The sequence below is a fragment of the Gouania willdenowi genome, unplaced genomic scaffold, assembly GCF_900634775.1.
Source record: "Gouania willdenowi unplaced genomic scaffold, fGouWil2.1 scaffold_382_arrow_ctg1, whole genome shotgun sequence".
In the NCBI taxonomy this organism is placed as follows: Eukaryota; Metazoa; Chordata; class Actinopteri; order Blenniiformes; family Gobiesocidae; genus Gouania; species Gouania willdenowi.
In genome coordinates, this window is record NW_021145143.1 from 34,781 (window position 1) to 50,629 (window position 15,849).

Here is a 15,849-nt window from a genome sequence, read left to right on the forward strand (position 1 = left end):
TGTTACTCCTCTTCACTGTCCTTTTTCTCCGTATCTCCTCGGGTTTTCTTTTCCAGTCGTTGTTTACGTTCCTCCAACTCTCCAAACGTAAAGTTCTTCTTCTTTCGGAGTACCTTCATATCCTCTGAAAGTCGCCTCAGCTTACGATCCATCCGGAAGGCACATGCACATACACATACCCCCATCATTAGCAGGCCAAAGATCATGACTCCTAGCAGATAGATGTCCTCCACATCTTCAACTGTCAGCAGGGAGAGACAGAGCAATGACCAGTTAATGAGTTCCATGTCGTCGCTGTAGAGTTCAATGAAGAGTTGACTTGAGATCTGTATGCATGTAGAAATGTACTCCTCGTTTTCTCCTTAAATCGTATCAGATTAATGGATTGTTGTGTCTCTGCGTCAAGGCTGTTCCAGAGGTTCATGGCTCTATACACAGTACTATGTTTGCCAACGTTTGATATGACCCTGTTTGGTCTGAACACATTATTATGTCTGAATTCATAGGAATTTTGATTGTATGTGAAACGTTTTTGTATTCGATGTGGTAGTATTTTTGATGAAGCCCTAAATGCATGTATTTGTGTGTTGTAATGTATTATTTCTTGCAGTTTTAGGTATTTTGACTTCTCAAATAATTCGTTTGTGTGTGTGTTGTGTGGTACTTTATGTAAAATTCTTATAGCTTTTTTTTGTTGTTTAAATAGTGGTTCAAGATACGTTTTGTAGTTATTACCCCATATTTCGGAGCAGTAATTTAAGTGCGATGCTATGAGTGAAGAATAGATTGTTTTAAGTGATTTGGTGTGTAGGATTTGTTGAAGTTTCCATAGGATGTAACTGCTTTTGGCAACTTTGTTTTTAACTATTTGTATATGTTTTTTCCACGTCAGCTTGTCGTCTATCTACACTCCTAGTACCCTATATTCTTTTACTTCTTCTATTATTTCCTTGTTTAGTTTCAGTCTTATATCTCCCGTTTTTTTTCTCTTTCCGAAATTAATGAATTTTGTTTTACTGACGTTTAGGGCTAGTTTATTTACATCTAACCAAGTTTGAATTTTTCATAGTTCTTCATTTGTTGACTCTATTAGAGTTTTAATGTCTTTGCCTGTGCATAGAATGGTTGTGTCATCTGCAAACAACGTTAGTTTGAGGCTATGTGAGACTTTGAAAATGTCGTTTATGTATAGAATGAACAGTTTTGGCCCTAAAATTGAACCCTGTGGCACACCACATTGTATGGTTTGGCATTTTGATGTGTATTCTTCAAAGTCAACATATTGTTTCCTATTTGTCATATAGCTTTTAATCCATTTTAAGGCGTTGTACTTTATTCCGTAATTTTGAAGTTTTTGTTCAAGAATATCATGATTAATTGTGTCAAAGGCTTTTTTTAGGTCCAGAAAAATTCCGAATACAAATAGTTTTTTTTCTAATGCTTCTCTTATATTCTCCGTGATGTCAATTATAGCCATTGCTGTTGAACGTCCTTTTCTAAATCCATATTGTCCTTCATGTAGTATATTATTGTCTTCTATAAATTTGTCGAGTCTGTTCATAAACAGTTTTTCCAGAATTTTTGATAATTGTGGTAATATCGATATAGGTCGATAATTAGTGAAATTCCATTTTTCTCCACCCTTGTAAATCGGTCTGATTTTTGCAATTTTCATCTTTTCTGGGAAAACCCCATTCTTGAATGATAGATTACTTATATGTGTTAATGGCGGGGTTATTTCAGCTGTTATGGTTTTTATTAGACTCATAGTTAGATTATTAGTGTCTCTGGATTTTTTTGAGGTACAGGTTGTGATTATTCTGTCCACCTCTGTGATTATTCTGTCCACCATCCCTTCACAGTAGGGATGGTGTTCTTGGGATGGTACATATCATTCTTCTTCCTCCAAATATGCATAGTGGAATTATGACCAAAAAGGTCAATCTTGGTCTCATCTGACCACAAAACTTTCTCCAATGACTCCTCTGGATCATCCAAATGGTCATTGGCAAACTTAAGACGGGCCTTAACATGTGCTGGTTTAAGCAGGGGAGCCTTCCGTGCCATGCATGATTTCAAACCATGACGTTGTGGTGGCAAAATTGATTAATTATGTATACTCATATATTTGCTTTTTGATCTCATTCAACTTAATACCCCAATTTGTAACTTTCCCCGCCTGTCTGATGTCTTTTCCTCCTCCTGCAAAGTCAGTGGACCCATACTCCCATGATACAGATTCTCTAAAGGAATGTCAGTTGGCCTCAGTTTAATCTCGAAGGCCAGAGCACGTCCAAACCCACCCCAGACATCACATACATACATTCATATACACATACACACACACTCACTCACCTACACACACACTCACTCACACACCCACACACATCTAACTTTCACCCCGACATCGGAGGTGTCACCTCCGGCAGACTGACCTTCCCCCCCTGGTCTCTTCTTTGTTGTCTGTGGAAGGGGGGAGGTGGGACAGTGGGGTATAAATGTGTGTGAAAGGAACTTTTGGGCCCTTCTTCTTCTTCGCGCCCTCTCCTCTGGCCAGGGGAGACCACTGCTTTGTCTATCCCGCTTTGTACCTTTTTTATTTAGTTTAGATTAAATCATTTTTTTATTACTTCATCATCTCTCCTGTCTGGTCTTCATTATTTATCACCACAGAGTGTGTTTTCAAGTCAAAGACGAGGTAACCGTAAATTTCACCGTAACAACGTCTTAGTGTATTACCAACAGTGACCATGGAAACAGTGGTCCCAGCTCTTTTCAGGTCATTGACCATGTCCTGCCGTGTAGTCCTGGGCTGATTCCTCACCTTTCTTAGGATCATTGAGACCCCACGAGGTGATATCTTGCATGGGGCTCCACTCCGATTGAGATTGTCCGTCATGTTTAGCTTTTTCCATTTTCTAATGATTGCTCCAACAGTGGACCTTTTTTCACCAAGCTGCTTTGCAATTTCTCCGTAGTCCTTTCCAGCCTTGTGGAGTTGTACAATTTTGTCTCTGGTGTCTTTGGACAGCTCTTTGCTCTTAGCCATGCTGACTGTTTGGGTCTTACTGATTGTATGGGGTGGACAGGTGTCTTTATGCAGCTAACGACCTCACACAGGTGCATCTGATTCAGGATAATACAGTGGAGTGGAGGAGGACTTTTAAAGGCGGACTAACAGGTCTTTGAGGGTCAGAATTCTAGCTGATAGACAAGTGTTCAAATACTTATTTTCAGCTGTATCACACAAATACATTGTTAAAAAATCATACATTGTGATTTCTGGATTTTTCTTTTTAGGTTATCTCTCATACAGTGGACATGCACCTTCCATGAAAATTCCAGACCCCTCCATGATTTCTAAGTGGGAGAACTTGCAAAATAGCAGGGTGTTCAAATACTTATTTTCTTCACTGTATATATATATATATATTAATGGTGCTCCGATCGATCGACCACTGATCATTATCGGCCGATCTCCGTGGAAAAGTATGTGATCGGCGTTCGCCGATCAATGCCTTACATTGCCAATCATAAACACTGATCACCTGTCCTGTAGCTCATACTTTGCAGCCGGCAGATGCTCTCTGTGCAGAGAAGTGTCCCCTCCCCCTTTCCTTCACACTGCACAGGTGCGCAGCGGCAAACCACAACAACAAACATGTCTGCCATGTGGAGCTTTTATAAGATCTGTGAGAGTGATGTAAAGTTTGCATCCTGCAACACATGCAATGAAAAAATACCTCGCGGGGGAAGCACGTTAAAAGGCTTCAACACAACTGTTGTATGGTGTGTATTAATCATTCATTCGTTATTCTGCAAAAGAAATGCTTATTTAACCATTACAGCTATTCGCCTGTTCTGACATGTCACACCTGTTTACTGCTTTTTGTAAAGACACAGCTGCAAAGTAAATGTTAAGTAATACCCAAAACAACACCTGTTTTCCACAGAAGGTGCTAAAACTATCACCTCGAGGTGTAAGAAATCACACTTTAGGTGTAAGAAGTCACACTTTACTTAACAGGAAGACAACGCCTTGTTATGTATCAAGTGTTAACCACAAACAACAACAACTAGTATGGAAACCACCCTTTGTGAACACCTGTTACACCAGCTGGGCCATGACATCTGTGTGAACTTTTGTCCTATTTTTCTATTTGCTTAGGTGGTCAGATCATGTATTATGACATATTATCACGCCATGCTTCAGGCTATATATACCACTGATATATTGTGTTCGGGGGCTTCTCTTACACGGGCATTCTAGTTGTTCATGAAACCCCCTTCTTTCTCTATCGGCTGATAGTTTAAGACTTTGATACTTTGAAACTTTTTTATTTGACTTTTCATTTTTGTAAACCTATAATAAAAATTCATTAACTATTAAGAAGCCTACTTGATTAAATTAACCGCCTGCAAACACCCACATCTGAGACGGCGCCTGAGTGGAGGACACACTTCTAGACCTCTGGTAAGTGAGCCTGCCCTTGGTATCCTCTTAACAGGGGTGCCCGGGGTGGGGTAACCCATGCTGTTGTAAAAAAGAGTTGTTTCCAGCTTCGACCTATATTGGATGGGTCTTAATATCAATCCCACAGAACTATAGCGAGACTACTCAGAGACCAAAAATAGGATAGACTTCCAATAGGAGGAAGTACACTTAGTCCTTTTCTCTATTAGATAACAATAATAGAGGATAGGCAGCCAGCTTCGGTGACAAGGTAGAGGGGGAATTCTTGTTTGAGTACGACAGTTTTAGATCCCCTGCCGTTATAAAGTCCCGCGGGCTAAAGACAACAACAAACTTGATCTGACATTTGAAGAACAAACACTTGACGGAGTATGGTGAGTTTTCGAGGCTCACGGCAGACAAAGAAAAACGGCAGTTAACGCAGCCCACGCTTGGCAACACTCGTCCGTATGAGCGTGACAGTCAGAAGGCTAAGCAAATAACCAGGAAATTAATTGAATTCATCGGACTAGATGACCAGCCTTTGTCAGTGGTGGATCACACCGGGTTCCGCTGATTACTCTCTCACTTGGAGCCCCGCTACATGCCATCGGGTCGTAAATGTTTCACAGCCGTAGCCCTGCCAGAGCGTGGATGAACACAGGAATAGACTCATGACCGAAAAAGCAGAGATGCTCCTCTTTATTAAAAATAATCTTCCCACAATGCTTCTCAACAAATCATAGACATTTGGCATGTGGAAATGCTGTTTAAGATATTTTTCTGTTCAAAGCAAAGGCACTATGTGCTATTTTTCTGTTTCTCATATTTATTTTATTTAAGTGACAAATGGGCTATTTTTTATTTTTTTATTTTGACAAGGCACAACAGAGTTTGCCAAGCCATGTTCTCAGGCATTTTGATTTAGCAACTTATGATAGTTTATTTGAATTCAATCTGCATTTGACTTTGAATGTATCCTTTGTTACTTGACATGTTGTGAGATATACTTTTATTTATTTGATTTTCTGCACTATTCAGCCTGTTGAGAGCTTTTAATGTTTTCAATCTGTTAAAGATTGTGTTACTGATAGCAGGTCATTTTAAGTGTTTTTTTTTTCAGTTGCTGCATTGTCCCTGCAAGGTTTGAGTATTTTTTCTTTTGAAAAAGTAAAAACATGCTTTTCTCTAAATCAAAGTGATTTTATGGTTCTTTTTTCCAAACCGTCTAGCCGGTAGCACTCATCATACTACAATGCAAAATTTACAGCCAATCCATGTGATCGGTATCGGTGATCGCCAACGATCGGCTCTTTGGCTGATTGGTATCGGTGATCGTCAGCATAAAACCTGATCGGAGCATCCCTAATATATATGATATGGGACCTTTAAAAAGGACTTTTAAAAGGTTTTCTATAGAATCAACACCAGTCCAACCAGTGCTGTGGAGTTCATCATGAGCTGAAGATTGTGAACCATGGACATTCTCTTGATTCTGCTGGTTCTGTTCCATGAACCGTGTCCCTGACTGCTCCATGGAAGAAAATCTGTTTTAACATCTTCCTCCTTTTTCCTGCATTGAAGATTTAAAATAATATTTGTTCTTAGTAATAGTTTAATTTATTCATAAACAAATATAAATTCAAGTAAATGGTGTATAATGATATTGCAGGATAAACCAACAGATAATATTGTTCATGTTGATGTTTGTATAGTCTGAATGAATCTTACTGGATTTTTTCTTAGACAGTGACGTGCAGTCAGGGTAGGCAAGGTAGGCAGTGCCTACCCAAGGGTGAATTGATATTTTGATTATTTGTTTTAATTGTAAAATTATTATGAATTATTTATTTTTCCATTTCCGATAGCCTACAGTACCGATAAGTTTGAAAGTGTCAGCATTTTGTGGGCTTCATAGCCCAAATGACGAAACAGCACCTATTTCTGGTACGGCAGAGACGCTGCACAGTCTCACTCCGCTGTAAGGCAGGAGGAGGCCACACCCTCTCCCAAAAGCACATTGCTGCTCTGCCTCTGTTCCCATAGCGTGTTTTTATGTGTTTGCGCATGAGCAGTCATTTCCCCAAGATGAAAACCATTTACATAAAAAGGCTCTCTACGCTGCCTTTAGACGTAGCCGTGCTATGCTAAATGCTACATATGTTCAGAGTGCATTAGTGAATTGATACAACATGGCCGCTGCTACGTTCTCTAGCTAGTGGGTGGGATAACACTACAGGCAGGATGACAATGCTAGAGATGATAAAGAAACTTTCTTTTGAGGAAAAACGACAGCTTTTAAAAGATGGAAGACGAACATCTGAGCTACCAGAGCTTCATCAAAGGAAAGGTCTGAAAATTAAACATACTTTCCACAGTGAATGGAACAAAAGGAAGGATTGGCTTTGTGGATGCGCCTCACTGGAGGCTGTTCCGAGTTGTTGTTTTCTCTGCATTTCCAACACAAACAACAGATGAGCTGCCGTGTCATGAGATATATATTGTTGGGAGAGTATGGAGGCTATATTGAATAATTGTTTGTTTAGTTAATGGTGTCAATTTTGTATGATTAAAGGGCGGAGGGGGGTATTATTCTTTTTTCAATCACACAGTACTATTTTGTCACAGAACATCAACCAGTTCCGAGCCATCTCGCTGCTAAGTGTTGAAGGGAAGATCTTCTTCAGCCTCGTCTCTAGGCGACTGACAGACTTCCTCCTGAAAAACTCCTACATCGACACCTCGGTCCAGAAAGGAGGGATCCCAAAGGTTTCCGGGTGTCTGGAGCACACAGGTGTGGTTACCCAGCTCATCAGGAAAGCCAGAGGGAACAAGGGCGACCTGGCTGTGTTGTGGCTGGACCTTGCAAATGCCTATGGATCCATACCCCACAAGCTGGTCGAAGAGGCACTAAACAGGCACCACGTCCCAAAGAAGGTCAAAGATCTGATCCTGGACTACTATTCCAACTTTAGCCTGAGAGTCTCCTCTGGATCAACAACTTCAGACTGGCACAAACTCGGAAAGGGAATCATCACCGGATGCACAATTTCTGTCATCCTCTTTGCACTGTCCATGAACATGCTGGTTAAGTCTGCGGAAGTTCAGTGCAGGGGGCCCCTCAGTAAGTCCGGAGTCCGACAGCCACCAATCCGAGCCTTCATGGATGACTTGACGGTGACAACGACATCTGTCCCAGGCTGCAGGTGGATTCTAAGTGGCCTTGAGGAGTTGATCTCGTGGGCTCGTATGAGCTTTAAGCCAGCTAAGTCTAGGTCCCTCGTGCTGAAGAAAGGGAAGGTCACTGGCAAGTTTAGTTTCTCCCTTGGCACCACCAAGATTCCATCACTAACAGAGAAACCAGTGAAGAGCCTGGGAAAGGTGTTCAACTGTAGCCTGAGAGACGCAGCTTCCACACAATCAACGAATCAGGAGCTGGAGACCTGGTTGGCCGCGGTGGACAAGTCTGGCCTCCCTGGAAAGTTCAAGGCCTGGATTTACCAGCATGGCATTCTCCCTCGGATCCTCTGGCCCCTCTTGGTCTATGATTTCCCCATTTCAACAGTGGAAGGCTTCGAGATGAGGGTCAGCAGGTTTCTCCGCAGGTGGCTAGGACTGCCGCGAAGCCTGAGCAGCATTGCCCTATATGGGCAAAGCAACAAGCTGAAGCTCCCTATGAGCAGCCTAAGTGAAGAGTTCATGGTGACCCGGTCCAAGGAGCTGCTTCAATACCGGGAGTCTAGTGACCCAAAGGTTGCCCAGGCTGGGATTGAGGTCCGGACGGGACGGAAGTGGAGAGCTGCTGTGGCCGTGGACGTTGCGGAGTCTAGGGTACGGCAGAGGGTACTGGTGGGCAAAGTGGCACAAGGAAGAGCTGGCCTGGGTAGTGGTAGAACTCACTTTAATAAAGCAAAGAAGAGAGAGAGGAGGGCGCTGATCCTCGAGGAGGTGCGAGCAGGACTAGAGGAGAAGCGGGCCAGCCAGATGGTGGGAATGCGGCAGCAGGGAGCCTGGATGAGATGGGAGCAAGCGCTGGAGCGTAAGATCACATGGACCGAGCTGTGGAAAGCTGAGCCCCACCGAATCAAATTCTTGATCCAGGCGGTTTATGACGTGCTGCCTTGCCCATCCAACCTTTGCATCTGAGGGAAGGCAGAGACACCGGCTTGCCCCCTCTGCCAGAGGAGAGGAACCTTGGAGCACATCCTCAGCTGCTGTTCGAAAGCCCTGGGTGAAGGGCGCTACCGCTGGAGACACGACCAGGTCCTTAAGGCAATAGCTAATTCCACCTGCTGCGGGATTAGCCACAGCAAGAGCCTTCGCCCAGTGAAGAAGAGCATCACTTTCGTCAGAGCTGGGGAGAAGGTTGCAGTGACCACCCAAAATACCTCCCCTGGCCTGTTGGCAACGGCGCGTGATTGGGTGCTAAAGGTTGACCTGGGGAAGCAACTAAAGTTCCCCGAAGAGGTCGCAAAAACAACTTTGAGGCCAGACATTGTGATTACTTCAGTAGCCACCAAGCAGGTAGTTCTTCTGGAGCTTACTGTGCCGTGGGAGGACCGAATGGAGGAGGCCCATGAGAGGAAGAGGGCTAAGTACTCCGAGCTAGTGGAGGAGTGCAGGAGCAATGGTTGGCGGGCAAGATGCCAACCCATCGAAGTAGGATGCAGAGGATTTGCGGGCCAGTCTCTCTGCAGGGCCTACAAGATGCTGGGTATTGCTGGAGCCATCCAGCGAAAGGCCATCAAGTTGGCTACAGATGCTGCAGAAGTGGCATCAAGGTGGCTGTGGATTAGAAGAGGAGAGGAGTGGCACGTAGGGTAGCGCTACCTGGGCACAAGCTGGGGCTTGATCAACCCCAGTTGGGTCGCCTGGAGGAGGGGGTCTGATTGTTGAAAGACCCAAAACCCCCTGTGATCCCAGGTTACATCACTGATGATGTGTCCAGGGGCACCACAAGGTGTATTTGAGAACTTTTGTAGCACACAAAAAAATGATGATGCATTTTATGTTGGTCTGTAAATACAATAAATAAAAATAACTGCCTTGAATAAATTTGCTCTCACATCATGGCTGTATGAAACGCCTTGAATTAGGCCTCTGTCTCTTTAAGAAGCTCCTCCCCGTTCCAACACGCCCTTTCAGCACGCTGTCTGTGGCGTCAGCAAAACACTACTTCATCTCCTCCACACACATTGAAACTACTATCGATCTTCGGTGCATTTTAATTTGACTATTGGAAAGGAGCTACACTTTATCACTTTGTGAACAAAGACCATTTTTGGCTAACGACAGTTATGTTACATTATGAAGCTATATGTTGCTATGAAATTGCATACATCATTATGAAGATAAGTTTTGCAATGAAACGCTGTGCTGCTGCCTGCTCGAGGGGATGGGTGGGGGATGGGCGCTTTGCTGTAGAGCGGTGGGTGGTGACGACAGGTCAGAGGCGTTTCCAGGAGGTGGGGGTGTTCCTAGGAGGACTCAGGTGAATCTACACCTAAAATGGATGCCGTCAGAGTTTTTAAAGATTACACAAACAAACATGAATGAGCCAAGGCAACACTTCAGGCTTGTTTTTAATGAAAGAATGACATAGTAACATTATATAAATCTTAAAAAAGTCAATTTTACATAATCCCCCCCCCCCACACACACACACACACACTTTAACACTTTCTAGCAGAAACATATGGAATTATAATTGATGTTGACATTGGTGGTCTCGATTTGCAATGCCTTGCCTACCCAACCCAAGTGCTCACGGCACATCACTGTTCTTTGATGAAAACGGGCTGACCTACAGATGAAACATTGGCTCCAAATCCACGTCAACAACTCTGAAACGAGCAAGAAACGTTGTTGCCACATTGTTCGGTAATATTATTACATGGCCATTGTGTAAAAACAAGGGAAGTTCTGAATACAAGTCAATTAAATATTACTGCTGCTACTTTCAGGATTGTTATTGTTTCCTAGCTAACCAGCAGCTAACTGGCTAGCTTGCACCATGTTAGATGTAACGTTCATAATATTGATTTGGGGATATTGTGTCTGCCCAGGCACAAAAGTGGACATCTGCTAAAAGCTGGAGTATCACCAAATCACAAACCCAGTTTCATGTAGTACTGGATAATTGATTTGCCTCACTGCTGAATGACCTAGGATCTTGCTTTAATGTTGCACAGATTGCAAACATGGGTTGGACTAAATGGAAAAGTAATGCAATGATTTAAGTCATACTTGGAGGAGCGAAGTTATTCTGTAAGCATTGGCAACTTTGAATCTGAAACATTACCAATGTCCTGTGGGGTCCTCAGGGCTCTGTTCTTGAACCCCTTTTGTCTAAACAGCATAAAATCAATAACAGTAAAGTCGGCAACAAAACATGCCTTTAACTTCAATTTAAAAATGTTCACATTAGATGCTGACTTCAGCTCTGCTGGCAGTTTGTTCCACTTCTTTACAGCAAAACAACTAAAAGCAGCATCACCATGTTTGCTGTGAGCCGTTTGTAAGTATAACTTAGAAGTGGTACAACTTAATAGAATTATGTACTTACATGTTAAGGATGATAAAGTCCTATTATTTCAAGATTTAAAAACAAACTTAATTCATATAGCACGGTAATTTGGCTTATCAAAAAGTTGGATACCTACCGGGTAGTCAGTTGAATTGAGCGGTGGTACTGTGGGGAAGTCCAAGAGGCCGAGGTCGCAAGACAAGGCAGGGGTCGATAACGGGGAGTCGGTCTAATAGAGCAGGGAATCCAAGTGCTGATGTGAAGAGCAAAAGCCGGGAGACGAAGCAGGGTCGTAAGCCGGGAGGTCAAAAAAGGAGCAGGGAGTAAAATTGCTCGAATGCTGGTCTTGAATAAATGCAGACAATCTGGCATAGAGGAGCAGGTGAAGAGCACCTTTATAAGGCAAAGGCTGATGAGGAGTTGTGACACAGGTGTGGGATGCTGATGAGATGTGTAATAGATGTTGATGGTGATAAGCAGGTGATAAAGCAAGGGTCACAATAACATCAAGTATGACACTTTTATTTGTACTACTTAGTTCTATTTATTAAAAAAATGTATACAAGTCCAAACAAAAAGGCGCCATTTACAGGTTTATACATTGTTGAGAAGTTAACAGGGTATGTAATAATTTGTCCTGGGACCGGCTTCAAGCTATGAAGAAGACATCCCCTTTTCAAAACAAAAGATATGTTCCTGTTTTCCATTCATTTTTAACTCGCTAGTAAATAGGGCTCCTGTTTTGAAGTTGACCGAAAGTTTATTCAGTTGGGTCTCCGGAACGTTGGCATGAAATGCGTTTCCGCAAGATTTATGGCTCAAATGAGCACATGTTGATATTCTACTTGGTCACTTTCTGGCTTAAAATGTTTCCAGAACTTTCAAAGGTGACAAAGTGACGGAGATATTTTAGACTCAGTGTGCTTCTGCTTTTTGTCGTTGTACCTTCGCAATGCATCATGGGATACTTGGAAGTATACTTCGGTGGGAAGTGTAGACCCTGGGAGTGGGAAGGGCTTGTAGTGCGCAACTTCACAATGCATCATGGGATACTTGGAAGTATACTTCGGTGGGAAGTGTAGACCCTGGGAGTGGGAAGGGCTTGTAGTGCGCAACTTCACAATGCATCATGGGATACTTGGAAGTGCACTACGTTAGGAAGTAGACCGTAGGAGTGAGAAGGGCTTGTAGTGTGTAGTGCAGGATTTCGGACACAGTCTATGTCTGTGGCGGCGAACACCCAGCCCTCACGCTCTGTCTCGTGTTTATAAAGCGAGGAGGACATCAGTGTCCCGTCTATAGACACGCCAACTCATGAATATGCATAAGAAGGCTGCAAATCAGCCTGTTTGTGTAGAGTTGCTCAGAAAGTGACTTTTCAGAGACTAAAACTCTGGAAAACAGGCGAGTTTGGGAAAATAAACCTCAAATACTATGTTTTTGGGGTTCTTAGAAGAAATGGAGATGGGTGAAGAATAGCATGATATGGGACCTTTAAAAGCTAAAGACAAGTCAAAAACTTTGGTGTTCTGATTGACTCAGATCTGACATTCATCAACATGAGAGACTTTAAGTATTCATTTATTGACCCACAGAATACAGGTTTGCGACCCACTTTTGGGTCCCGACCTACCAGTTGAGAAGAAATGACCTAAAGAACATCTCCAGAGTGAAAGGTTTAATGACTCAGAAAGATCAGGAGAAACTGGTCCATGCTTTTATCTCCAGCAGACTGGACTATTGTAATGGTCTTCTGACAGGAATCCCCCAAAAGATCACCAAACATCTACAGCTGATTCAGAACGCTGTAGCTCGGGTCTGAACCAGAACAAAGAGGTCAGAGCACATTACTCCAGTTTTAAAGTCTTCACACTGGCTCCCAGTCAGCCTCAGAATAGACTTTAAAGTTCTGCTGCTGGTGTATAAATCTGTGAATGGATTTGGTCCAGAATACATCGGTGACATGTTAGTCAGGTATGAACCTAGCAGGTCTCTCAGATCTATGGACACAGGTCAGATAGTGGAGCCCAGAGCTCACAGTAAACATGATGATGCTGTGTTTAGTTGTTATGCTGCAAAGAAGTGGAACAAACTGCCAGCAGAGCTGAAGTCAGCAACACATCTGAACATTTTTAAGTTAAAGGCACTTTTTTCACTACTGCGTATGATTGAGAGGGAGATTTTTGGTCATGTTGTTGATGTCATGTGTTTGTTGATGATTTTAAATGTTTTTACTGATGATTTTAAAGCAGAACTAAGTAACTTTTTCATCTTAATAAATTATTCTCATAGTCCCTCTGAGGGTAATATAAGTTTTTATGGGGTGATTGGGGTCTTTCATCCCCCCCTGATGTCTCTGGCCAGAAAACAGCACTTGCAACTTTCCCTGCCTCTGACCTGGTGGCAGTCTTGCAGCTCTGTTCTCGTTGTCGCGACAACACGTACTGCTTTATGACAGCCCAATACACACTAAAGGTGCGTTCACACTGAACACGACTGTAGCGATTGCAGTCACTTCATCTTGCCTTGCCTTGCTTGCCTGTCAATTCCGCATATCGGTACCTCTTGCGTCGGAAATACGTGATGATGTCACATGCTTTCACGGAGCGCCGCTCCGAGAAGCGGACGGAGAGGCAGTTTTTGAAGCCTGTTTGAAGCGGCCAGTATGAGCGTGGGACGGCTGGTGCACCTAATCAGCAGTCCCCCAAAAATTTTCCATTTCCACGTTCAACAGGGAATTCCATTTTCATTGGTTAATTTCGTGATTCCGTCTGCAATGCCATTAACATGGATTTTATAGGGCCCTATAAAATCAACAGCTGGAGACACCCTAGGTCCAGAACAATCTCGTATCCTTTCTGACAAGGCAAACATGTAAATGTTTCTGTGCAAAAATAGTTAATCTACCACAGTTGTTAAGTGCAGCTGTACTTCTGGTTAATATGTTATTTTTTACAGAAAAAATAGTTTTGGATCAAATTGTTCAAGATCAAAAGGAGTACTGTAAATATTCTCAAATGTTTGTAGCCAAAGTGTCATATATTATATATATGATTATCCAGTGAAAACAATCTATACCTGCCTTACCTGATGGATTAAAAGAGAGCTGATATCACTGCAGGAAATTAAAGAGACAAAGATAAGATCATAAAGAGTTAAAGCAAACAAATCCATTTGCATTATTTCATTCCCTCACCCAATGAGAATCGATAAAAGAATCAAATCGATAAGCAGTATTGATAATGGAATCCCAATTGCTAAATTCTTATCAATTCCCATCCCTATCCGTGGGTAAAGTTCTGTTCGGTCCGCGGGGCTCCATCCACTTCCCCCGAATCCAGTGGTGGGCCGTCAGGGCCAGCAAGGCCTTTTCTGCTGGCCTATACATAATCAGAAAATAAATTTCATTTTAATATATTTTTTTCATAAATATGTATTAAATTATTCCTCATAGTCTTTTCTCTTCATTTCATAGCTTTCCTCTTGGTTGCACTGCTTCCAGGATTATATATTTATCTTATAGCTTTCATCCAATCATATTTGAGCTGTCATGTGTTGCCAGGCTCTATGAAATCTTCCCAAGGCCTTCAGAATTAACAGTGGGGGCGCCTGTACACTTAAATGAACTGAAACAGACAGATTGTGATAACCAATCAAATTTCGAGTTGGCGACATCAGGGCCAGCTAGCAGGTATCACGTTGAACGTGACACGTTCTGACGTTCACGTCCTCTGATTGGATACGCACTAGTGAGAGGCAGCGCTATGCAAAGTTGTATGTATGTAAAGAGTGACGTTAACCAAATTGAAGCTGGTGTCCCGTTCGGTCGTCCAACCCCTGCGCTAGCTAACCTGTCCCAGCCAGGAAAAGGGTTTGTGCGCCACTTTCAAAGCAGCAGCTACGAGCGGTATCCCTGGCTCACAGGTTCAGAGAGACTCGGCTTTCAGCACTAGCCTCCATGTCGATAGAAAAGGACCTATTGGTGGAACTGAGACGAACAGATAAACTGTACAACAGTCATTGAAGTCTTCTTGAGGAAAGAAAGGAGGATGGATTTTGTGTTCAAATAAGTGGGGATAGTCGTTTTGGTGAGTACACAGCTTGTTTTTCTATATTTTTGTGATTTTATTTCGTAAGCCCTGTCTTGACGGTCTGGCGGAGCGGTCTGCACCGTGCCGCGCCAGGCGCAGCCTGCGCTTTACCGTCGAGACAGAGCCCATAATGTGCCGGTCCTGGCGCACCTGTGACTTCAGTGAAGGGACTGAATTGTTTCGCTTTAATCTATATCAAACGTTCAAGGAGTAGGCTACACCATTTCACCACTGTCGGAAATGAATGAATGAAACTGCTTTACGGGTGCGACAATGTGCTGTTTAGTGGACTTTTGTAGACTAATTGCCTTTTATTTTTAAGTTGTGACAGTATCCAAGCGATCATATAACTTTTACTTTACTACTCTTAATTGTTAATACGGATGTATTGATTTTAAATGCTCCGGAAATAAAGTAGTTGTACTCGACTATGTTTGTTTCTGTATAAATGTATGGTTTAGAGAGACATGACGTCATAATGATGGTATTAAGAGGTGGATTCATTCAGTGTAGGACATCACTGAAGGCCTAGGTGTGAAATGCATGGCTCGCCACTGCTTGAATCTCTTCAGACAGCCACAGTATCAGGAAACAATGTTCCCTTCCTCTGACCACTACTGTCTCTTCTTGAACTCACTTTTAAATGTTTTTTTAATGTATTAGAGGTGTAATTGTTCTAAGGAAAAAGGCTAGGGACAGACTAGGGTTTCAAGCGGCAAACAGTGATCCCTGGTGTGAAGTGCTTGATGCAGACATAAGTATTCCCCATTTTTATAGTA

The 15,849-nt window shown here is 42.7% G+C and overlaps 1 long non-coding RNA gene across 1 annotated transcript; it reads left to right on the plus strand.

Moving 5' to 3' along the window:
- Window positions 1-3,079: 3,079 nt before the first annotated feature.
- On the plus strand, window positions 3,080-15,048 carry LOC114460048 (uncharacterized). The gene is made up of 3 exons (XR_003673525.1): window positions 3,080-3,091; window positions 7,745-7,753; window positions 14,981-15,048. It is a non-coding gene; the product is annotated as an uncharacterized LOC114460048 (long non-coding RNA).
- The last annotated feature ends 801 nt before the right edge of the window (window positions 15,049-15,849 follow it).